At 36.4% G+C, this 25,519-nt stretch overlaps 1 long non-coding RNA gene across 1 annotated transcript; it reads right to left on the bottom strand.

Annotated features, from left to right (window-relative positions):
- Positions 1-299: 299 nt before the first annotated feature.
- On the bottom strand, positions 300-24,916 carry LOC124991115 (uncharacterized). The gene is made up of 3 exons (XR_007109877.1): positions 24,804-24,916; positions 1,129-1,213; positions 300-726 (listed from the first exon to the last, which is right to left on the bottom strand). It is a non-coding gene; the product is annotated as an uncharacterized LOC124991115 (long non-coding RNA).
- Positions 24,917-25,519: the final 603 nt, after the last annotated feature.

Here is a 25,519-nt window from a genome sequence, read left to right as displayed (position 1 = left end):
TGAAGCTATATTTCTTTTCACTATAACAAGTTCAAATTCTAATTTAGAATAACAGCATTAATCTAACAGTTTTTGAGCCTTCAATTTGCCAATGTGAGCTTCTAATATATCTCCCTGTTCTTAATTTAAAAGAAAAGTTGTGTATCAACATTTTGTCCCCAGGTGATCTATTTTATATAGGAAGAAAATAGAAATAAGGTCTTGAACCATTTATGTATTTGATTCTAACAGTCAATTAAAACTGAAAGAAAAAATACTTAAATTTTAAGTATTAAACTTTACATAATTCTAACAGCATTTTTAACATGCAAAAATTTACTTTTAGTAAATCCTAGTCATTCTACAGAAGTCTCAAAATATTTTTCTTTATACCCATAAAAATATCAGCTGAAGAATCTGCTTTCTTTTGCCTGGGTCTAAAAAAAATGCCTTGCAAACAACGAGCTAACCTCGCATCTTCAGCTATTCCCTGCCAATCCCATTGATTTTCCTACAGCTCCCAGGTTTGGAGAATAAAAAGCAACCCAGATGATTTTGAAAAGTAGAACTGGGATTTGACTTTCAAGTGTCTAAATTAGATGAACCAGACACATCCTACACTCTAACTGAACAAAGAGGAATCAACACAACCATTTCATGAAACTTCAAAAGCTTGCCGCTTTCACTCAAGGTATCCGGTTTCCCACAACAGAACGGAAACTGCGTGCATTCAGTTATGGCAGAACACTAGAATGAGAAATAGAAGGGACAGGAAAATCAATTTATTGAACACTCTGACCTAACTTTGATGTGCAATGCAGCACAAGCATCTTAGTACAAACCTATAATAAATGTCTCTGATCAGCCTACAAACTGTCTTTGGCTATTACACAAAGCAAAAAAGGAAGGGATCAGGAATTAGTGATTATCTGACTGGTTTGATCTATACAGATGTCCCAGGTTTTAATCCAAATCAGAAATAAGCTGCTTGTTTGGTTTTTATTTTTATAACTGAAAAATTCGTCCCATGAAAACTAATTGACACACACAATGGTGGTCATTTTTAACACTGCCCACTAAGATTATGTGCCCACCCATTTTTAAAGTTCTTTCAAATCAGTAGTTGAATTGGCTTTCAAGTCAGCATACCGGGACTGTGAACTTCTTCCCTGGACTTCAACTTCCTTGGAGGCTGGATTGTGCTTTAGTCATCTATCTAAAGGTATATTACTACCTGGTAAGAGAATAGTAGACAGTAATTACTTAAAGTATGAATGAGTAGCTATATAAAATACTGAATAATTAAGATAAGAAGAATAATCTATGCATCTAATATAATGTTGACAAAATTATAGGGATAGGACTTTTTGATAGTTTAAAATATAATTCCAGATCACTGGGGAATGATTAAGATAAATTCTCTAGTCTCTGATTTTTATTACTCTGAGGCCCCTTTAACTACAGTTAGAGGCCAGGGAAAGTGAAAAAGAGATTAAAACTTATATAAAAACAACACTTTGTCTTTTAAAAGTTTCTTTTGAAGCATTCTTCAGGCCCAGACATCTTTACGGAATTATCTGAAAGTGAATTTGCTAGACACTTCTTACCCCTGTACCTTTAACCCAAAATATTCTTAAAACATCCCTCTTGGGATTATGAAACTCATTTCTATTTTGAAAGGTGTTAGGTTTCTAAGTGCACATGTATACATATGCGCACGCGCACACATACACACACGCATGCATGCATAATGGACATTTATCCCTGAATGTTGGAGAAAAAAGGGAATAGAAAAAAACCAGCAAATAGGGAACTTAAAATCCAGATAATTTTCAAAAGACTCATGGAAGGAAGATTTCCATTATTGTGTCTTAGGTTAATGAAAATAATAATAAAAGTTGGGCTGGGGAGACAGCTCAGTTGGTAGAATGCTTGTCTTGCAAGTACAATGTCCTGAGTTCAACCTCCAGCACCACAAAAAAATAAATAAATAAATAAATAATGAAAGTTATTTGACTCCAGGATTTATAAGACAATAAGTTGTAAAAATTAAACATAAGACTCTAAAGTTGGATCACTATTATAAAAAACATTATCTGTATTACCACTAGAACTATCACTAGGGTAGTCCACTACTAAAAGTAATTCTAGATTTGCCTTCCTATGATAATTATGAAAATGTGTTCAAATACCAATATTAAAATATCTTTTGCTTTGACCCAGTGAATTTTATTTATTAATTGGTGCTTTAGAGAAGTATGTATGCATGTGTATGTATATGAGACAAGAATATTTGGAAGGAGAAGACAGAAGGAGTTAAAGAGTTTTCAATAATTAGAGGAATGTCCCAGGTTCAGTGAGAAGACAGAAGGCAGAAATATTAAAGCACAGGATTTGGGGACATCCAATTTCCACACACTCCACTCCTTCCACCACAAACCCCATACATGATGAAACAGAAATTCTGAAGAGACCAATAATAAGAAATTGAATTCACAATCAAAAACTCTCCCTTCAAAGACCCAGGAATGATGGCTTACTGATGAATCCTATCGAACATTCAAAGAACAGCAATCCTTCTCCAACTCTGTCCAAAATGTTTAAGAGGAGGGAACACTTCAAAACCCATTTTGTGAGGCCAAAATTACCTTGATACCAAAGACACTCCAAGAAAAGAAAACTACAGATCAATATTCCTATGAACATAGGAACAAAAATCCTCCACAAAGTGCTAGCAAACTGTATCCAACATTGCATTAAGAGAATCATTCTCCGTGATCAATGTGAATTTATCCTGGGGATGTAAGGATGACTCAACATAGTTCTACCAATGAATGTGATACAACATATTAACACATGAAGGACAAAAACAAAATGATCATCTCAACAGAAAACAATCTCATTACATTAGCATAAAAATAAAATATTTAGGAATAAATTAACCAACAAGGTAAAAGACCTGTACACTTAAGACTAAAATGTTGACGAAAAAAACTGAATAAGACACAAATAAATGAAAAGATAGCCCATGCTCACAGTTTGAAAAATTAATATTATAAAAATGCATATGCTATCCACAGCAATCTATAGATTCATTGAAATTCTTATCAAAATCCCAAGATCACACAAAAATAGAAAAAATTACTATTGTAAAAAATTGTATGGGACCAGGAAAAAAACCTGAATAATCAAATGATCTTCAGCAAAAAGAACAAAACGTGATTTCAAAACATGTTATAAACCTTTTATAATCAAAATAGCATATTACTGGCATAATAAAAGACACATGACCAAATGGAACAGATAGAAAGTCTAGAAATAAACTCAGTTATTTATGGTCAACTGATTTTTAACAAAGTTGCTAAAAACACACAGTGGGAAAAAGGATAGACTCCTTAATAAAGGATGTTGGGGAAACTACATGCAGAAGAATGAAATTGGAGCTTTATAAAAAATACATATACCATATACAAAAGTTAGATAAATGGATGAAAGACTCAAACACAAGACCTAAAACTGCTAACCATCTCATAGAAACAGTAAGAAAGTGGCTACCAGAAAAAGATATTGACTGAAAACTATAAAATTTCAGTCTGAAGGAAACACAGGAGGGAAGCTTCAAACATTGGTTTGGGCAATGATTCTTAGCTAAGATTCTAAAACCACACATAGCAATAGCAAAAATAGACAAATGAGACTGATCAAACTTCAAAGCTTCTGCCTAACAAAGAAAACAATTACTAGAACAATGACAAAGTATGTATTGGAACAAAGTATTTGTAAGTCACACACACAGCTGATGTAGCTATAATATATATGAAATGCAGACAACTCAATAACAAGAAAACAATCCAGTTTAAACACAGGAAAGTATCTGAACACATATTTCTCAAAATACTCATGAATTGCCAATAGATAAATGGGAAAAAATACTCAACATCTCTAATTATCAAGCAAATGCAAACTTAAACTACAAGGGGGTATCACTCCACAACTGGTAGAATGGATATTATCAAAAAAGACATAAGAATAATGAGTGCTGATGAGGACATTGGATGAGGGAACCCTTGTACACTGTTGGTGGGAATGTAAATTAGTACAGACATTTGGAAAAACCTATGATCCAGTAATCCCACGTCTGGACATATACCCCAAGGAACTGAAATTAGCATGTCAAAGATATCCACCCTCCCACGTTTATTGGAGCATTATTAACAATAGCTAAGACATGGAAGTAACTTTAGTGTCCATCAATAAATAAATGAATGGATAAAGAAAATGTGGGGTATATACACAATGGAGTACTATACATATTTTAAAAGAAAAGAAATGTTGTCATTCATGATAACATGGATATACTTGGAGGACAGCATGCTAAGTGAAATAGGTTAGACACTGGAAGACAAATAGAGTTACACATGTGAAATCTAAAAACGTCCATCTCATAGAAACAGTAAGAAAGTGGCTACCAGAAAAAGATATTGACTGAAAACTATAAAATTTCAGTCTGAAGGAAAAAGTTAGTGATCTACAGCAATCACGGAGACCACATGTAATGCATTGCTATTTCAAAAATTGCTGTAAGACTAGAATTTTAATGTGCTCACTAAAATAATAATAAGTTGGTGAAGTAATAAATATCCTGTTTAGTTTGCCTGAATTTTTATATAATGTACATACAGATCAAAGCATCAGTTTGTACCTCAGACACACACACAATTATCTGCCAATTAAAAATAAATAAATAAGGAAATATAAGAATAAATAGAGACACCACTTGGTTTTGGAGCGATCTGCCAGGGCTCCGGCGGCTGCCAGAGAAAGAGTGGGACGGCGAGCTATTTGGACTCAGCAACCGCCTGAACAACAGGGAGGGAGCTGTCCTGAGGAGGTAGAGGTACGCAGGGAGTGGCTTGGTCTCCAAGCGCCCACACAGAACACCGGGTGGCTGCCTGGAGGAAGAGACGAGTGACGGGTCACTGGGGCTTGGAGCATATGTACGAGGCTCCAAGTGACTGCTCAGAGGAGGGGTCAGATAGCCAGGCGATTAGGTGCAAAGCATGGTCCGATCCAGGGATCTAAGCACCTTTTCTTGAAAGAGCTCCACAGAGACCAGCTGAGGGGTGGAGCGAAGGTTCCAGGATTGCGGGCACCTTCTCTGAGGAGGGGCCACCTAAGGAGACTCGTCTGCGAAGGGTGAGGCTCCCAGGCCCAGGAGGTAGGTCCAGGCCCCGGGAAACGTTGCCTGGGAAGGCTGCCCTGCCCAGGCAGTAGTTGTGGACTGAGGGGAACCTCTAGGAGGGGAACTGACTAGCGAGACCTCCCCAATGGGTGAGTCTTCCCCACCGGGTGAGGTTTTCCCACAAGGATGGTAAAACCAGAGACACAGGCCCAAACAAGCCTTGCCTCAGCCCGCAGTCTAGTTCCCCTTTGGATGACCATTGGTCAACAAGTAGAGGCACCTCTGCCCACTAGCAGGGAATATACCCCACCTGAAGACCATCACCCCTAGAGAGGCAGCTACCTAGGGGAACACCGAAGTATCAACTTCCTCTAAGACTTCAGGCTACTGAAGGATAAGAGGGGATACACTAGCAATCTTCAGGGACATTATAAGTCAATAGAGGAAATCTGCAACATCTCTGCAGTCCACTGACACCTGAATGACATGAGAAAACAAGGGAAGAAAATGCCTCAAACAAATCTGGATGTTATATCAATAAAATCCAATGACAGCATGGCAGAAGAAATGTCAGAAAGGGAGTTCAGAATGTACATAATCAACATGATAAGGGAAGCAAACAATGAAATGAAAGAGCAAATGCAGGCATTGAATGAACGCACCAATCAACAGTTAAAAGAGCAAATACAGGAAGCAAAAGACCATTTCAATAAAGAGCTAGAGATATTGAAAAAAAAACAAACAGAAATCCTTGAAATGAAGGAAACAATAAACCAAATTAAGAACTCCATAGAAAGCACAACCAATAGGATAGAACACCTGGAAGACAGAACCTCGAAAACAAAGTCAAACAAACAGAGAAGATGGTAAGAAATCATGAACAGAATCTCCAAGAACTATGGGATATCATGAAAAGGCCAAATTTGAGAATTATTGGGATTGAGGAAGGCTCAGAGAAACAAACCAAAGGAATGAACAATCTATTCAATGAGATAATTTCAGAAAATTTCCCAAATCTGAAGAATGAAATGGAAAATCAAGTTCAAGAGACTTATAGGACTCCAAATACACAAAATTACAACAGACCCACACCAAGGCACATTATAATGAAAATACCTAACATACAAAATAAAGACAGAATTTTAAAGACTGTGAGAGAAAAGAACCAAATTACATTCAGGGGGAAACCAATACGGATATCAGCAGATTTTTCAATCCAGACCCTAAAAACTAGAAGGGCCTGGAACAATATTTTTCATGCTCTGAAAGAAAATGGATGCCAACCAAGAATCTTATATCCAGCAAAACTCATCTTCAGATTTGACGATGAAATAAAATCCTTCCATGATAAACAATAGCTAAAAGAATATACAAAAAGAAAGCCAGCATTACAGAACATTCTCAGCAAAATATTCCATGAAGAAGATATGAAAAACAAAGAAGCAAATCAGCAAAGAGAGGAGATATCCTAAAGGAACTCTCAAATAAAAAGGAACCAAGTCGTGTCAAAAATAAGCAAATAAATGAATATAATGAGTCAAATGACCGGGAATACAAATCATATCTCAATAATAACCCTGAATATTAACGGCCTGAATTCATCAATCAAAAGACATAGACTGGCAGATTGGATTAAAAAGAAAGATCCAACAATATGTTGCCTGCAAGAGACTCATCTCTTAGAAAGAGATACCCAAAGACTAAAGGTGAAAGGATGGGAAAAAACTTACCATGCACATGGACCCAGCAAAAAAGCTGGGGTATCCATCCTCATTTCAGATAAAGTGGACTTCAAGCCAAAGTTAATCAAAAGGATAAAGAAGGACATTTCATAATGCTTAAGGGAACAATAAATCAGCAAGACATAACAATCATAAATATCTATGCCCCAAACAGTGGCTCACCCATGTATGTCAAACATATCCTTCTCAATCTCAGAAACCAAATAGACCACAATACAATAATACTAGGTGATTATAACACGCCTCTCTCATCACTGGACAGATCTTCCAAACAAAAATTGAACAAAGAAACCATAGATCTCAATAACACAATCAATAATTTAGACTTAACAGACATTTATAGAATATACCATCCAACCAAGAGTGAATACACTTTCTTCTCAGCAGCACATGGATCCTTCTCTAAAATAGACCATATATTATGCCACAAAGCTAATGTTAGCAAATACAAGAAGATAGAGACACTTCCTTGTATTTTATCAGATCATAATGGATTGAAACTAGAAATAAATGAAAGAGTAAAAAAAAGAAATTACTCCAACACCTGGAGATTAAACAATATGCTATTATATGATGAATGGATAACAGAAGATATTAGGAAGGAAATTAAAAAATTCTTAGAGGTAAATGAGAACAAAGAAACATCATATCAAAATCTCTGGGACACTATGAAAGCATTACTTAGAGGAAAATTTATTTCATGGAGCGCATTCAATAAAAGAAGCAAAACTCAACAAATAAACAACCTAACACTACAGCTCAAAGCCCTAGAAAAAGAACAGACCAACACCAAAAGTAGTAGAAGACAGGAAATAGTTAAACTCAGAGCTGAAATCAACAAAATTGAAACAAAAGAAACAATACAAAAAATTGACCAAATAAATAGTTGGTTCTTCAAAAAAATAAACAAAATTGATAAACCTTTAGCCACACTAACAAAGAGAAGACGAGAGAAAACCCAAATCACCAAAATTCGGAATGAACAAGGAAATATCACAACAGACACGATTGAAATACAAAACATAATTAGAAGCTATTTTGAAAATCTATATTCCAACAAAATAGAAAATTTCGAAGATATCAACAAGTTTCTAGAGACCTATGAATTACCTAAACTAAACAAGGAGGACATACACAATTTAAATAGACCAATTTCAAGTAATGAAATAGAAGAAGTCATCAAAAGCCTACCAACAAAGAAAAGTCCAGGACCAGATGGTTTCTCAGCCGAGTTCTACAAAACCTTTAAAGAAGAGCTCATTCCAATACTTTTCAAAGTATTCCATGAAATAGAAGAGGAGGGAACCCTCCCAAACTCATTCTACGAAGCCAATATCACCCTGATACCTAAACCAGATAGAGACACATCGAGGAAAGAAAATTTCAGACCAATATCTTTAATGAACATCGACGCAAAAATTCTCAACAAAATTTTAGCAAATCGCATACAAAAACATATTAAAAAGATAGTGCACCATGATCAAGTGGGTTCCATCCCAGGGATGCAAGGTTGGTTCAATATCAGGAAATCAATAAATGTAATTCACCATATCAACAGACTTAAAGTCAAGAATCACATGATTATTTCAATAGATGCAGAAAAAGCATTTGATAAAATACAGCACCCCTTCATGCTCAAAACACTAGAAAAAATAGGGATAGTGGGAACATTCCTTAACATTGTAAAGGCCATCTACGCTAAGCCCATGGCTAATATCATTCTTAATGGTGAAAAACTGAAAGCATTCCCCCAAAAATCTGGAACAAGGCAGGGATGCCCTCTCTCACCACTCCTATTCAATATCGTCCTTGAAACTCTAGCCAGAGCAATTAGACAGACCAAAGAAATTAAAGGGATACAAATTGGAAAAGAAGAACTCAAACTATCCCTATTTGCTGATGATATGATTATATACTTAGAGGAACCAGGAAATTCCATCAGAAAACTCTTAGAACTCATAAGTGAATTTAGTAAAGTAGCAGGATACAAGATCAATGCTCATAAATCTAATGCATTTTTATACATAAGTGATGAATCTTCAGAAAGAGAAGTTAGGAAAACTACCCCATTCACAATAGCCTCGAAAAAAATAAAATACTTGGGAATCAATCTCACAAAAGAGGTGAAAGACCTCTACAATGAGAACTACAGAACACTAAAGAAAGAAATTAAGGAACACCTTAGAAGATGGAAAGATCTCCCATGTTCCTGGATATGCAGAATTAATATTGTCAAAATGGCCATACTACCAAAAGTGCTATACAGATTCAATGCAATTCCAATTAAAATCCCAACGATGTACCTTACAGAAGTAGAACAAGCAATCATGAAATTCATCTGGAAGAATAAGAAACCCAGAATTGCTAAAGCAATCCTTCGCAGGAAAAATGAAGCAGGGGGTATTGCAATACCTGAACTTCAACTATACTACAAAGCAATAGTAACAAAAACGGCATGGTATTGGTACCAAAATAGACAGGTAGATCAATGGTACAGAATAGAGGACACGGACACAAACCCAAATAAATATAATTTCCTCATACTAGACAAAGGGGCCAAAAATATGCAATGGAGAAAAGATAGCCTCTTCAATAAATGGTGCTGGGAAAATTGGAAATCCATATGCAACAAAATGAAACTAAATCCATATCTCTCACCGTGCACAAAACTAAACTCAAAATGGACTAAGGACCTCGGAATCAGACCAGAGACCTTGCATCTTATAGAAGAAAAAGTAGGTCCAGATCTTCAACATGTCGGCTTAGGACCAGACTTTCTCAACAGGACTCCCATAGCACAAGAAATAAAAGCAAGAATCAACAACTGGGATAGATTCAAACTAAAAAGCTTTCTCTCAGCAAAGGAAACTATCAGCAATGTGAAGAAAGAGCCCACAGAGTGGGAGAAAACCTTTGCCAATCATACTTCAGATAGAGCACTAATCTCCAGAATCTATAAAGAACTCAAAAAACTCAACACCAAGACTACAAATAACCCAATCAACAAATGGCCTAAGGAAATGAACAGACACTTCACAGAAGAAGACCTACAAACAATCAACAAACATATGGAAAAATGTTCAACATCTCTAGTAATAAGAGAAATGCAAATCAAAACCACCCTAAGATTCCATCTCACCCCAATCAGAATGGCGATTATCAAGAACACAAGCAACAACAGGTGTTGGCAAGGATGTGGGGAAAAAGGTACACTCATACATTGCTGGTGGAGTTGCAAATTAGTGCAGCCACTCTGGAAGGCAGTATGGAGATTCCTTAGAAAACGTGGAATGGAACTACCATTTGACCCAGCTATTCCACTCCTTGGCCTATACCCAAAGAACTTAAAATCAGCATACTACAGAGATACAGCCACATCAAAGTTCATTGCTGCTCAATTCACCATAGCCAGATTATGGAACCAACCTAGATGCCCTTCAGTTGATGAATGGATAAAGAAACTGTGGCATATATATATACAATGGAATATTACTCAGCCATAAAGAATGATAAAATTATGGCATTTGCAGGCAAATGGACGAAATTGGAGAATATCATGCTAAGTGAGATAAGCCAATCTCAAAAAACCAAAGAATGATCTCGCTGATAAGTGGATGATGATACATAATGGGGTGTGGGAGGGGTTAGTTTTAGGGTTAGAGTGAGGATTAGGGAGGGGGGCAAGAATGGAGGAAGGAAGGACTATATAGAGGGAAAAGAGGGATGGGATGGGTGGGGGGAAGGGGAAAAAATAACAGAATGAATCAACCAACATCACCCTATGTAAATTTATGATTACACTAATGGTATGCCTTTACTCTATGTACAAACAGAGAAACAACATGTATCCCATTTGTTTACAATAAAAATAAATAAAAAAAAGAAGAAATAGAGGGTATAAGTCACTTTCAGAGAACTTAGTCTTAATTTTATGCAATTTGCATTCATACTATCCTTTGGAGATAAAACTGTCCAATTTTAAAGATAAGCAAAGGAAATTTCACAGAACAACTCCAGAAGCAACTCATTCTCCTAGGAAATTACTAATATAAGTATCATTATTTGGGTATCTTTCTAGCTTAAAATACATAATATGTCATTAAATCACACATTTTGTGTTTCTTTGGACATATTTTCCTCCAGGATTTTCCATGAGGTGAGTATGGGATCCAGAAGTGATCCTTCCATGTAGTATAACCCACCAGTCACACAGATAGATTCAGAATTGGGCATATGATATAAGGCTTTTCAGGATCCACTCTGGGGCTTTGCAGGCAAACTATCAAGGAATCTCCTCATCTATCCCAATTGCCATTCTGTTCTAATTGTGGACTTTGAAGACAACTTTTCCAGCAAACTGGAAAAATCTTTCTTTAGAATAAAGTTAATGTCAGCAGAAATACTGTGTCAAGATGTGGAACAAGGAAGAGAGAACTCTGACATTACTTGAGCCACTAGATCCTATTAAAGTTAAAGGAACTCTTGAAGTTTTCAGATATAAAAACTATTTAATAAATTACAACTTTTGGTTTTAATGGGATTTCTGCAGCATGTCACTAAAAGAATTTTGTCTAATATAGATGCCCTTCTGGATTACCTAATAGTCAACGTTTTAATTAATGAGCAAATAATTTCCACAAGTAGTTTCCAGAGAACCCTTTGAATTGGAAAAGAGGCAGCGTACAGATCAAAAGTAAAATGCATCTCTAATGAACCACTGTCTCCATGTTCCTTCTCCTGGTTCAAAATGATGACAAGCAAGAAAAGTCCTTGGGAGACTGCTCTCTTCCTTTTCTTCCTGCTCCTACTAGATCTCACCTCACTGTGATGATGGCCCCTCCTGGGAGATTCACAGCCCTGCCACATAGCTGCTGTTGTTGTTTCTAGGCTCAGGATAAGGCTCCTCCACAGTAAGGTCCACCCTGGATGGAAACTGAACCTTGGGTACACATAGCCTGTAAAGGAGCTGATGTGCTGGGTATCAGGGAAAATGAACTTGTCTCAGAGGCTTGACAGACTCTTGTCCAGAGCACTCCCATGCTGCACTGCACTCACTACCCTAAGCCAACATACCAACCACCCTCACTTAGGAAGTATAAGAACTCTCTTTCCTGCCTTTCTGCCATTTAAGACTCTCCAGGTGTACATTTCATTGTTTGTCTGTTTACCTGTGAGGAACTAAGAGAGGGCCAGGCCTTGGGCCATAAGCAACAGGTAGGAAGGAAGCTTTTACTCTTATCAGCTATTTCCAATTCAAATCAGAAAATAACAGTCTCTTCCATTTTTCCTGGGGAGTTTCTACTTTCCTTTTTAGTCCCTACATTTAGATGACTGGGCTCCATGAGTATTGAATGCCAACATTACATCAACCCATTTTCTTTTGGAAACGTTTGCTATATATTATTATAGACATTAATTATCTATCATATTCATCAGTGAGGGCTATGGAGGAAATTAAAGTATATAAGTGATTACTGTCCTCAAAAAGTTCCCAATTTAACTATTACAAAATGACCCCACTGACTTTGAAAAAGAAGGGAGGAGTTGTTCCCAATCCATCAAAATGTGTTTTGCCTGATAATAGATCTTAGGTTATGGTAACTAACCTAAGATCTATTGAGTTGACTCTCCCAGAGATTAATAGCTAACAATAGCCAGTACTACCGCTAAGCCTACAGGAGCAAGGTGGTGAAAGAGTTTTAGGTTTAGGTTACGGGAAACTGTACCATAGAGAAAGGACTCTCCACAGGGTAGTAGAAGGATATGACTACAGGCCAAAGCATAACACCAAAGAGGAAGAGAGTGAGGAAGAATACTTCTCTCTCCTCCAGTTCTCTTACCTGTCACTACTTCCCATCCACTGAACTAGAAGCCAGTTGACTGTGGAGCTTAAGTACAAAATTTACGGTGGCTATAGAGTTTAACCAACATGAAACTGTCATGCACTTGTGAAGTTTCATAGCAATGGAAGAATCAATAGAAGAGGTTGCAAGTTCAAATGTGTTTAAGGACTTCCAAATTAATGTACATCATTATCATAAATTATGGAATGTCCCTGTAAAAACATAGAAAAATACATGGAAAGCTACGTTCTAGACTGTCAACATTAATTACCTCAACTGAGTAGAATTAGGAGATGGAAAAAAAAAAAACATGAAAATGTGGTACTAAAGAGATCACAGAAAGGACACATGCTTAAAGCGCAACTGCTGAAACAAGAAGACAGCATGTTAACTTGTTTGACCTCAGCTGGCAATGTTCACAACTGGTAACTAATTTTTTGCCACTCTGCGCATGTATACAAATAATTGTGAAAGCACTGAGTGTGGACTTGGGGTTACAAATAAATTTAACTTAGTAGGCAAATTCCCAAATACAAAATATAATCATACTTAACTTTTAAGTCTCTGCAGTACTTTATTAGTATGCAACAGGTGTGTTTCAACACACTGGATACATAAAAGAAATTGCATATATTTGATCTGCAAACCCCACCTCCCTCTTCCTCTACCCTTCACATACATATGGTCACCCACATTGTTGGCATAACAGTGTTTGTTAGGTCACTTGGAAAGAAAGGAAATTCAGTTGGATGGAAAGAGAAAAAGGAAGAGTGAATAGAGTTTCGATGGACAACATAAACTTGCTTTTATAAAGAGAATGGGTTTGAGTTCTGTGTTAGGAGAGAGGGATTTCTGGGAGTGATAGTAGTACTATTTTCTGGCAAAGAATGTATAAGATTTTGTAATGGGCAAAGAATGATGGCCAGAAGCGGGGAGAAGGTTCCCAGAAAGACTTTTCATACAGATCCATTTGATACAACTAGCATAGCACTGGAAGGGAAGGGTTTTTGCCTGTTCTCCTTATTCCTGCTGAAATTAAGCAATATTTCTGTATTCTGAGGATTGGCATTTGGGAGCATCGGGAATCAGCAACTCACAATGAACACTGGCTTCGTCTAGGCAGACAGGGGGACCAGGGAAGCTTCAAATGGTTTCACTCACACAAGTGAGAGATAAAAACGAAGTGAAAAATTCTAGTTTTCTGAATTCATCCTAGACAGACATCCTAGATAATCCTTTGGGGATAGCCATAACCAACTTAGAATAGTTTGAAGTTGATGACATTTTTTTCAGACAGCAAGGACAGTGAGACTTTGTGCTACTATAATTTGGTCCTTCAAGGAAATACAGTTTGGTGTTTTATCCCTTGTGTGTGATGAAGTTGGATCAAGTCTGAGAGCAGGCCTTGCCAAAGAGAACCTAGCTTGTTAAATCCTGAGGAAGTTCTTTTGATGGATGTTAGATAAGGAAGTAAAATGTCAGATTGCTGACTTTTATGAAGCTATCAAATGATATTATTTCAAGAAATTTGACAAAGCCCAAAAGACACATCTACTAGCTGACAAGAATTCACTCAGAAGGAAAATTTTACAGATTAAAATTTAGAGGTCCTGCCTATCTCTGGGTAATAAACACTAAGATGTTGATAGAAGAGGCAAAAAATATTAGAAAGGAAATTCAAAAATAATTATTCATGTAGAAAGGTACATGAAACCTATATCCTGTACAAATGTGGAAACAATCCAGGCATGGAGAAGGGAAGATATCAAATGTGAAGTGGTTGGGAGGGGAAGACCAGTGCATACTAGAAAAAAGGGGCAATTGGTGTTTCTGGGAGGAAGAACTCCAGGTATGAAGGGGAAAAGAGGAGTTGCGAAAGTAGGCAGGACCACACAAGGCCTCACAAGAATGCTAAGGGGTCTGGACATCATTGGACATTGCAAGTGCTCAATGAGTTTTAAATAGGGAGCTAACATCATCAGATTTGGGGTTTAGAAAGGTCACTGCTGCAGCTTCATTACTGCAGTTTTCCAGTTAGAGACCTTTGTCGAAAGTGATCTTTTATTTGAAAGCACTGCATGTCAAAGCACATTCTGGCTCAACATGAATTTTGCTTGGTAATTCTCCATCAGCAACACTTAAAGTATTGTTGAAAAGTCAAGGAACAAAGCCAAGGAGACACTAGTGATTAACAAAAGAGTCACAATTAAATCCCAAGGTTCCTGCACACTATGGAAGGGTCAAATGTGAATAAATTTTCCTGATAGATTACTCCAGTAAAGCATTTTTTTTAACATTCTCACGGCAGCATGATGCCACGTTTTGCAAATTTTAATTATACGACCCTGATCTCAAAAGTCAGGTCCTTGAAATGAAACAATATGGAAAAGGCAAATTTTACAACACATCAGCCTTAAATGAATCTTTAAAAAGAAACATAGCTCCCTTTCTGAGTGGAATTCTTTGAGAAAGTTTATCATCCTGGGGCACTTGCAGAGATTCTCAGATGTAATTCCCTGTTGTCTGGTCAATGTAGTCCTGCACTCCTTTTTTTTTTTTTTTTTTTAATACTAATTATGAGATGTGGAAATTGGTATAGGCCACTCACATACTTTCACAAAGCCAAAACTCCTTGCTGGAATTTTTCTTAATTATTCAAACTTAGTTAGCCTTACATTCTTTATGCAGAAAATTGCTTGAAGAATTTTGTTCTTTAGGAAACTATATGAATACTGTGAATTTAACAAGACATACCTATATTTATATTGCAATTCTCTCCCTTGTACACTATCCTATCTGCCCCTTCTCCCACTTTTCAAAGTTACATACGACAAACTTTTTACAGAGAACATCGTAAGAGTTTGAAATCAAAGTATTTCTATCATATTCCAATTCAAACTGGCTGAAAAAAGGAATGGAACTATCCTTCAATCTTTGAACCAAAAATATTTCTCCTACTTCCATAAAGAAGATTGAAAGCCACAGATGTTCATGCAGCTAATAATAATATGGATGGAAAAAAACGATGGTCTGGCAGCTTCCTAAAACCTTACTTGCGTGTGTGTGTGTGTGTGTGTGTGTGTGTGTACTCTTTCTCTAACATACTGACCATTCCATAGACTGTTACATTTGTTCTTAATCTTTAAACCTGATTTTGGTATTTTTTACATTGTGAATACATATTTACGTTTTGCTTTAGAACTGGAAACTTTTAATTATACATGTATTATCTAAAGAGAGATTAACCTAATTGCACTTCAACTTCAATAACCATTGCATTTCCCCAAGCATATATAAACAATATTTTAAAAGGGTCCCCTTTGTCTTAAATAAGTAGATGAAAGACTGGTAGCTGTGTAATAAAATTTAAATAACCTCTATGGAGGCACTATTTTGTTACATACCAGTTTATGTTTTAATTGAAGAAAACAGCTGACAAACCAAATTGTTGCCAAAAACATCAGTGAGACTATGACTCTTTAATTAAAATTCCATTCATGTGTGTGTGTTTGTGTGCGTTATCTACAATGTACTTATGCTCCAACTTTACTTCTATAAAACTTGAGTGAAATCTCATACAAGTCAAATTGGAATAATAATAATAATAATAATAATAATAATAATAAATACAGGTTTAATGTAAGCAATGTGCAAATCTATTGTCCACCAACTTTGCATAAAAATCCAAGTTCTTTTTCATAATCTCCAAGGTGGTTCCTAATCTGACCTGATGCCTTCACTTCCTGGCACCCTCAAAAGGTCTGAATATTCTGTTTCCCTAGTCTAGGATACGTATGCCCTAAAAGGTTGAAGTCAAGAAGTTAAGGTTGAAAAGCTATTTCTAAATGCTTAGATCTCAATTTAGAGCATTATTAACCTGACCATCTCATCTGATGAAGGGAAACCCTACTTACTATGTCAAGACCCTGTATTTTTGCTTTTTGATTCACAGCTATTTTAAAAGTTAATAATTATCCTATTTATTTTCATCTTTACTCATTTTTTCCTGTTTGCAACCAGACTATAAGCTACACTGTGTCTCACAGTGCCAGTTTCATATGAAGACAATGGAAGACACAACCACATTGGTTGAAAGCATAACAATTGCCTTTACTGCAGATGAGTAAATTGAGGCACAGAGTACATAACATGAATTATATTCTGGTAGCTTATAGGCAACATAGCTAGTTTTGAAGACCACAGGTCTTTTATCCTAAGACTTTTGCTCCTCTGATTCTACTAAACAACCTCCAAACAGGAAGGTCTTATTATGACAGCCAGCAGGAAGATGGATTGGCATAAATATTCTGCAGGTGTATGTTTTTCAAGAACTTTTTTTTCTTAGTTTTTTTAGATGGACACAATACCTTTATTTATTTTTTATGTGGTGCTGAGGATCAAACCCTATGCCCCATACATGTGAGGCAAGTGCTCTACCACTGAGCTACAACTCCAGCCAATGCAGTTGGATTTCTAAACTTTCCTTCCTGGCAATCAATATTTTGGACTAATAATTTTTAGTACAATATCAGTGTGAACTCTGATCTAAATTCAGCCATAGAAACAGAAGGGTACTTGAACATTTGCTTACCCAGTTTTGTCAGAACAATTTGTGACCTTTGCTGACCTCCCCTGTCTTTCTGTTCTCTCCTAAGGTATATGTAGCTCTGGGACTAACTAGGTCCCTGGTTTGAGTCAAACCCAAGGGACAGAAAGCAGATGAATAGATAGCACATCCAAACTTGCTAGGATTTGACATCACCTTTTTTAAGCAATATCTTTTTAGTTTATTTACCAATTTCTAAGCAGTGTTTATCCAAGGAACTAGATTATCTTCTTTCTTGACTACAAATCCCTTCCTTCCCTAATATTTAATGCATGTACCATGAACATCATCAAAAGCAAATACAACCCTGTAAGTCAACGTGACAGGGCCAGGATTCATATTGGCTAACTAATAATACTTAATTCTGTGGATTAAGGACAAAATGAATGATGTTTGGCAAACACATATTGAGTTATTCTCAAGCTTATCTATGTCAAAGAACAGAACTGGACAAAAGTCAAGGATTTTATTCAGGAACTACTGCAATGCAGGGGAAAAAAGACTTTGGTACAGAACTAAACTTAATTCCAAATACAGCAAGGAAAAATGGGGAGGTACCGTTAAGGAGCATGCTGGAGGCAAGTTAATAAAGAAGAGAAAAGATGGTGGAATAGATAAAGGACACACTTCCTAGCAGTTCCTTAGCGCCAGACTTAAAAGTGGGAAGACCACTTCTCAGTGAGGTGTGAAATTCAATACTGAACTGTAAAAGAAACCAGAGACACAGAAAGTGAGAAAAATCAAGCATACTTATAAGCAATAATACATTAGAGACCCTCTAGTTTAGTTGACTGCTACTGTGTCAGTACTGCTGCTGATAGGAAGGGGAAACAAACATAGAGGAAAGAGAGGCAGAAAAAGAAAAATAATTGACCTTGGGTAACCTGCAGAATAGAGATGGAGGTTGGTCTCAATGGATCCAGAGTCCGTGGGGAAAGTTACTGAGTGAAAAGCAACCAAAATCACTTGACCCTCCAGCAGATAGTTTGACAGGAACCAGGGTGGGCAGTGAAGAAACCATTTATAAGTGCTGCATGGCTATGAGCAGAAGCAGGCAAGTGGGGACTGGTAAAGGAAGTTGCCAGCTGACCCAGCAATCACCTATTATAAGTCCCACATGTGCCTGGACCAGTATGACTGAAATAGATGCAAAAACAAACAAACAAAATGTGCCTAAGCCATCCAGACTCCAGATACTAAGGAGAGAGAGCTCCTTTTGTTGCTGGTGCCCCATAAGAGCTATCAGGAAAATGCCAAGAACAACCGGAGAGGACCATCTCCACTACAGGGCAGACACTGGGTAATTTGCATCTATAGCAATAAATATAAAACCTGGGAAGGTTTAGACTTTACACCATAAAAGTGGAGTTTATAGGAAGCCCCTGAAGCTCAGACATTCAGGAGAGACCAGCATTTCCCCATCAACAGGGGTGTGAATCAAATCTTAAATACCCACAGAGTTCCAAGGATCAACCTAGGTTAAATCTCAATCACATGAACTTCCAGTTGAGAAATTTGTACCACCTCCACTATAAAATTATGCATTTTGTCAGCACTATCCAGGCTATCCCACCCTATACTGAGAGACAGGAAGCTGAGAGCTACTACAACTACCTTTGACCCCTAGCCACAATGGCTGGTAGCTAAGTAAGAAACAAAAAAGACATTGGACTTAACAACCTTCCATCTTTGACCTAAGGACTATAAACTCAAAAATAAGAATGAAAATATATCTTTGCCAACAGTTTTGATCACCTCAGACCCTAAAATCAAGGGGGACATGGAATGAGATATTCCTACCCCTAAAAGAAAACAATTGCCAGTTAAGATTGCTATGTCTAGGAAAGCTCTGTTTAAAATCAATAGGAAAATTAAAACTTTCCATGACAAGGAAAACTCAAAGACTTCCTGACCATTAAGCCAGCACTCCAAAGAATACTAAAAGACATAGCGCACATAGAGAATCCCAAAAACAAACTCCTAAGCTCCCAACAGATGAAGATCATTAGAAGAGCAACCAACAAAATTAAAATCAAGACCAAATTAAGTATATAAATCTAAAAGGCAGGAAACAGCAAACACATATCCATAATAACTCTGAAAGAAAATGGTCTCAACTCCCCAATTAAAAGACAGAGGTTAGCAAAATGGATTAAAAAATATAATCCAATTTTATGTTGATTTCAAGAAACTCTTCTCACGGGAAGGTGTCTATGGGCTAAAAATGAAAAGATGGAAAAAATATTCCATACAAATGGAGACTGAAAACAAACAGGAGTAGCTATTCTCATGCCAGAAAAAGCATATCTCAAGCAAAAACTAATTAGAAGAGGCAAAGAAGGCCCCTACATTTTGGTAAAGGGAACAATCCAACAAGAAGACAACAATAGTAAACATATATGCTCCAAATGTCAATATACCTAATTAACTTAAAAAAATTATTATTGACCTTAAATCCCAGATGGACCCCAATACAATAATATTAGGTGACTTCAACACACCTTATCACCAATATATAGCTCATGCAAACATAAAATAAATAAATATATTTTAAACTACACAATATATCAAATGGACTTAATAGAAATCCTCAGAATATGTCACCCTAAAGCAGTTTAATTTACTTTCTTCTCATCAGCTCACTGAACTTTCTCAAAAATAGACCTTTCTTAGGTCACAATGTAATTGTTAAAAAGTACCAAAAAAATGATATATTCTTTCCAGGTGTGATGGTACATGCCTGTAGTCCCAGTGTCTCAGGAGGCTGAGGCAGGAGGATTGCAGGTTCAAAGCCAGCCTCAGCAACTTAGCAAGGCCCTAATTACTCAGTGAAACCCTGTCTCTAAATAAAATACAAAAAGGGCTGGGGATGTGGCGTGGTGGCTAAGAACCCCTGGATTCACTCCCCAGTATCAAAAACAAAAACAAAAAACAACCATTTGCAGATAGGGAGACTGAGACCCTGTGGTTTACCAAAGACTGTTACAATTTAGTGGCCAATACACAACCCAAAATTGTTCATCCTACCAGATCATAGTGGAATGAAACTATACAACAGCAGTAAGAATAATTACAGAAACTAGGTAAACACATGAAGATCGAACAATACTCTTAAGTGAAGAATGGATCAGAAAAAATTACAAAAGAAACTGAAATATTCTTATAATCAAATGAAAACAGAGACACAACATATCAAAATCTCTGTAACAGTATGAAAGTGGTTCTAAGAAGAAAATTTATAGTGTTGAGAGCTCTCATTAAAAAAATAGAAAAATCCCAAATAAATAAGCTTATGCTCTACCTCAAGTCCTTAGAAAAGGAAGAACAAATATCAAGATCAATAGAAGACAGGAAACAATTAATAACAGAAATAAAATTAATAAAATTGAGAATAAAAGGACAATGCACATAAGTAATGCGACAAAGAGTTGGCTTTTCAAAAAAATTAATAAGAATGATGAACCCTTAGCCAACCTAACCAAAGAGAAGAAAAAGACCAAAATTAAAAAAAATAGAAATGAAAAAGACATTTCTGAAATCCAGGGTGTCATTTGAAACTATTTTGAAAGTTTACATACCAATAGACTGAAAAATATAGAAGGCATTGACAAATTTATAGATGCTGACAAAATTAAACCAGGAAAATATAGAAAACCTAAACAGACCAATATCAAGTAATGAAATTGAAATAGAAATTAAAAGTCTTTGTTGGAAAAAGAAAAGTCCTGGACTGCATGGATTCTCAGTTGAGTTCTACCAGATTTTAAAGATCTAACACCACAGACTTTCTCAAATTATTCCATGAATTTGAAAGGGAGGGAGCACTCCCAAATGCATTTTATGAAGCCAGTATAACCTTAATACCAAAACCAAAAATAGACACAAGGAAAGAAGACTATAGGCCAATATCCCCAATGAATATAGTTGCAAAAGTCCCTAACCAAATATTTGCAAATCACATTCAAAAACTCATCGAGTAGAAGCTAGGGCTGGAGTTGTGGCTCAGTGGTAGAGTACTTGCCTAGCATGTGTGAGGCACTGGGTTTGATTCTCAGCACTGTATATGAATAAATAAAATAAAGGTTCATTGACAAAAAAAAAAAAAAAGTAGAAGCTAGTCCAAAATAAAGGATAAAAAGAAAGAGAGAGAGAGAAAGGGAAAAGTTGTGGTGGGGGGGAAGAAGTCCAACAAAATAGAAGGATCAGTAGACTAGATGAAGGGCACTGGGGAGAGAGAAAAGGGATGTGATGAGGGAGGAATAGTGGAATAAATCTGTCTTAACTTTCCTATGTACACAAATGAATATACCACACTTAATCTTACCATCATGTATATCCATAGGACAATAACTAAAAAAAATTTAAAAATTAAAAAAAAAATACTAAACTGCCAATGTAAAGGGAAGGGAATAGGAAAAGGGAGAAGGTGAGGGAAAGGGGAAATACTGGGGACTGAATAAGAACATATTATATTCCATGGTTTTATAATTAAATGTTATATAACTAAAAAGAACCAGTAAAAAAGGTAAAAAGATCCAATATGCTAGAATTAAAAAAAAATGCCACTATAACTCTTAAACTATTAAAGATGCAGTTTAAAATAGAAAAAATAAATGAAGATCATACACCATGTGAGTTTCATTCCACAGATGCAAGATTGTTTCAACATTCACAAATCCATACATGTAATTCATTACATAATAGAATTAAGGACAAGAATCAAATGATTATATAAATAGATGCAGAAAATGCCTATGATGAAATTCAGCAACAATTCATTTTAAAAACCCAGGAAAAGTAGGGTTAGAAGCAATGTACATCAACATTATAAAGGATATAGGGGACAAACCTAAAACCAACATCATATTTAACAAAGAAAAACTGGAATCATTTCCTCTAAATGCAGGAAAAAGGCAAGAATGTTCAATCACCATTTCTACTCAGTACATACAATTCCTAAAACTCTAGTTAGAGCAATTAGGCAAGAAAAGGAAATTTAAGGGATACAAATAAGGAAGAGAAGACAAATTACCCATTTGTTGATGACATGATACTATATCTAGAAGATCAAAAAAAACTCTACCAGAAGACTGGTAGTAAATAAATTCAGCAAAGCAGCAAGATACAAGATCAACATTCATAAATAAATACCCTGACATTATTTCTTCTGAGAAAGAAGTCAGGAAAATCATCCCTTTCACAATAAACTCAAAAAAAGAAAGCAGAAGAACACTTGGGAATTAACCTAATCAAGGCAGTGAAAGATATCTATGATAAAATTATAGAACACTGAAGAAAGAAATTGAAGATCTTAGATGATGGAAAGACCTCCCATGCTCTTGGCTAAGCAGAATTAATATTGTCAAAATGGCCATACTACCAAGTGCAATGTATAGATTCAATATAATCCCTATCAAAATATCATTGATATTCTTCACAGAACTAGATAAAAACAGTCCTTAAATTTATTTGAAAGAAAATATACCAAGAATAGCAAAAGTAATCTTGAGCAGGAAGAGTGATACAGGAATACCTAACCTCATAATACCTAACCTCAAATTATACTTCAGAACTTTAATAACAGAAACAACATGATATTGACATTAAAACAGACATGAACACCAATAAAATATAAGAGAATAGAAAACAGAGAGAGAAACCCACATACTTCGTTATTTTATACTTGACAGAGGTGCCAAAAAATATACGTTGGAGAAAAGATCATCTTTTTAACAAATGGTGCTGGGAAAACTGGATATACCTATGTTTAGAAGAATGAAACTAGATCCCCATCTATCATTCTGCACAAAAGTCAATTCAAAGTGGATCAATACCTAGGAATTAGAAAATGTGGAACTAGTAGAAGAATACATAGGCTAAACACTCCATTATATTGTTGCAGGCACCAACATCCTTAACAAGACCCCCCCAAAGTATGAGAAATAAAACCAAGAATCAATAGGTGTGATGTCATCAAATTAAAAAGCCTCTACACAGCAAAAGAAATGATTAAGAGGGTGAAAAGAGAGGCTACATGATGGGAAAATTATTTGCCAGCTGTTCCTCTGATAGGGGATTAAAATCCAGAACATATAATGAACTCAAAAAGTTGAACACACACACACACACATACACACACACACACACACACACACACAATAAATACAAAATAAAAGCCCAATAAAAAATGGACAAAAGCACTAAACAGACATTTCTCAAAAGAAGAAATAAAAAAGGCCAATATATATATGAAAAACTATTCAACATCTCTAGCAATCAGGGAAATACAAATCAAAATTATATGAAGATCCCATCTCACTCAAGTTATAATGCCAATTATCAAGAATACAAATAATAATAAATGTTGGTAAAGATGTGAGGAAAAAGAACACTCCTACATTGTTGTGGGACTGCAAATTAGTATAACCACTCTGGAAAGCAGTGTGAATATTCCTCAAGAAACTAAGAATGCTATCACCATATGACTCTGTTTTCCCACTTCTTGATATTCAATTCAAAAGTATTAAAAATCAGCTTACTAAAGTGATACAGCCACACCCACGTTTACAGCACTATAATTCACAAGAGCCAAATTATAGAGCCAGGCCAGGTATCCACCAATAGATGAATGGATTAAGAAAATATAGTATATACACACAACAGAGTTTTACTCAGTCATTAAAAAAAGAATGAAACCATGGTATTTGCTGGTAAATGGATGGAACTGGAGAACATCATGCCAAGTGAAATAAACCAGACTCAGAAAATTAAGGGTCAAATGTTTTCTCTCATAGGTGAATGCTAGAGCAAAACAAGGAAAAGGTGGGTGGGATCAGATAATCATAAAGAAATGGAGAAGATCAGTGGAGAATAAGGAGATTGAGAAAGAGGAAGAAACAGGAATGAGTTTAACAAAATTACTCTACATGCATATATACATAAACCACAGGGAATTACACCTTCGTGTATACATAGAAAGCACCAGTCAAAAATAATTATATAAACAAGTAAAAGGAAAATGACTGGAGTAGAAGAAGGAGAATAGCGTGAAGGAGAAGAGGAAGGGAATGGGAGGGGGACTAAAACAGAGCAAATCACTTTCCATGCATGTATGACTTTGTCAAAATAAACCCCATTACTATGTAAAACTATAATGCTCTAATTAAAAAAAGAAAATTACTAAGAGGAAATAATTATAGGTTGGAGTTTCAGATTAAACAAATTTGGGAGAATTCTTGCTGAAGGCAGGCCAAAGGGTCTCAAAGTGGCATTGGACTTTCATGCCCTGTGGAACAGCTTAAGGATGTGTGCTGGTCCCTCCTGCCTCCCCGGGGGGCAGAGTGATGGAGGCGAGGTACAAGATTGGGCACGAGATAAACAAATTGAAAGGACTATACAAAAGCTAACAGAATCAAGCCCTAGGTTCCCTGTTTATCACCCCTTAGCCTTACCGGAGCTGAGGGGAGAGCTCAAACTTGATCCCGAAACTCAGGCCATCTTGCAGGCTACCTTTCAACCTTTAAATCTCACTAACCCCCCTCTTGCAGAAGACTGCTGGCTTTGCTTTCACAATGAACCCCTTAGCGTCACGGGTCTTCTGCTAACCCCTAATGAAACCATAACCTTCTCCTCCAGTTGCCCTCTACTGCCCCCCTATGGTGAAATATACATACTCCCCTTTGGCTCCCCCAAGGTGACCTGTTTTCTTCCTAGCTCAACCTCTAATCAAATTGAGGACATGGGGTCTTTGAACCCTAATATATGCGGGAAAAACATCGCTATTCCTGCTGCAAATATGCCCCTATGCACCCCAAATGGTACAGTCTTTTATTGTGGAGGACCAGCATCCAATGTGCTCCCTGGTAACTGGACAGGAATATGTGCTCTTGCCCTCTTATTTCCAGAGGTCACAATCCTCCCAAATAATCAGGCCCTACCCATACCATCTGGGGAGCACTCCAACCCACGAGCAAAAAGGTCAATAATCGCTATACCCCTCCTACTAGGGATAGGAGTGGCCACAGGAGTAGGGACAGAAATTTCAGTCATAAGCACATCTCTCACTCTCTATAATAAGCTTTCTCAACAGATAATTGACAATATGCAATATGTTGCCAGTTCCATCTGAGATCTACAGGCTCAACTTAATTCCTTGGCCGCTGTTGTC

This window comes from Sciurus carolinensis, chromosome 8, assembly GCF_902686445.1.
Source record: "Sciurus carolinensis chromosome 8, mSciCar1.2, whole genome shotgun sequence".
Taxonomy (NCBI): Eukaryota; Metazoa; Chordata; class Mammalia; order Rodentia; family Sciuridae; genus Sciurus; species Sciurus carolinensis.
Note: the sequence above shows the minus strand (reverse complement) of the source record. Positions and strands in the feature narration are given on the sequence as shown.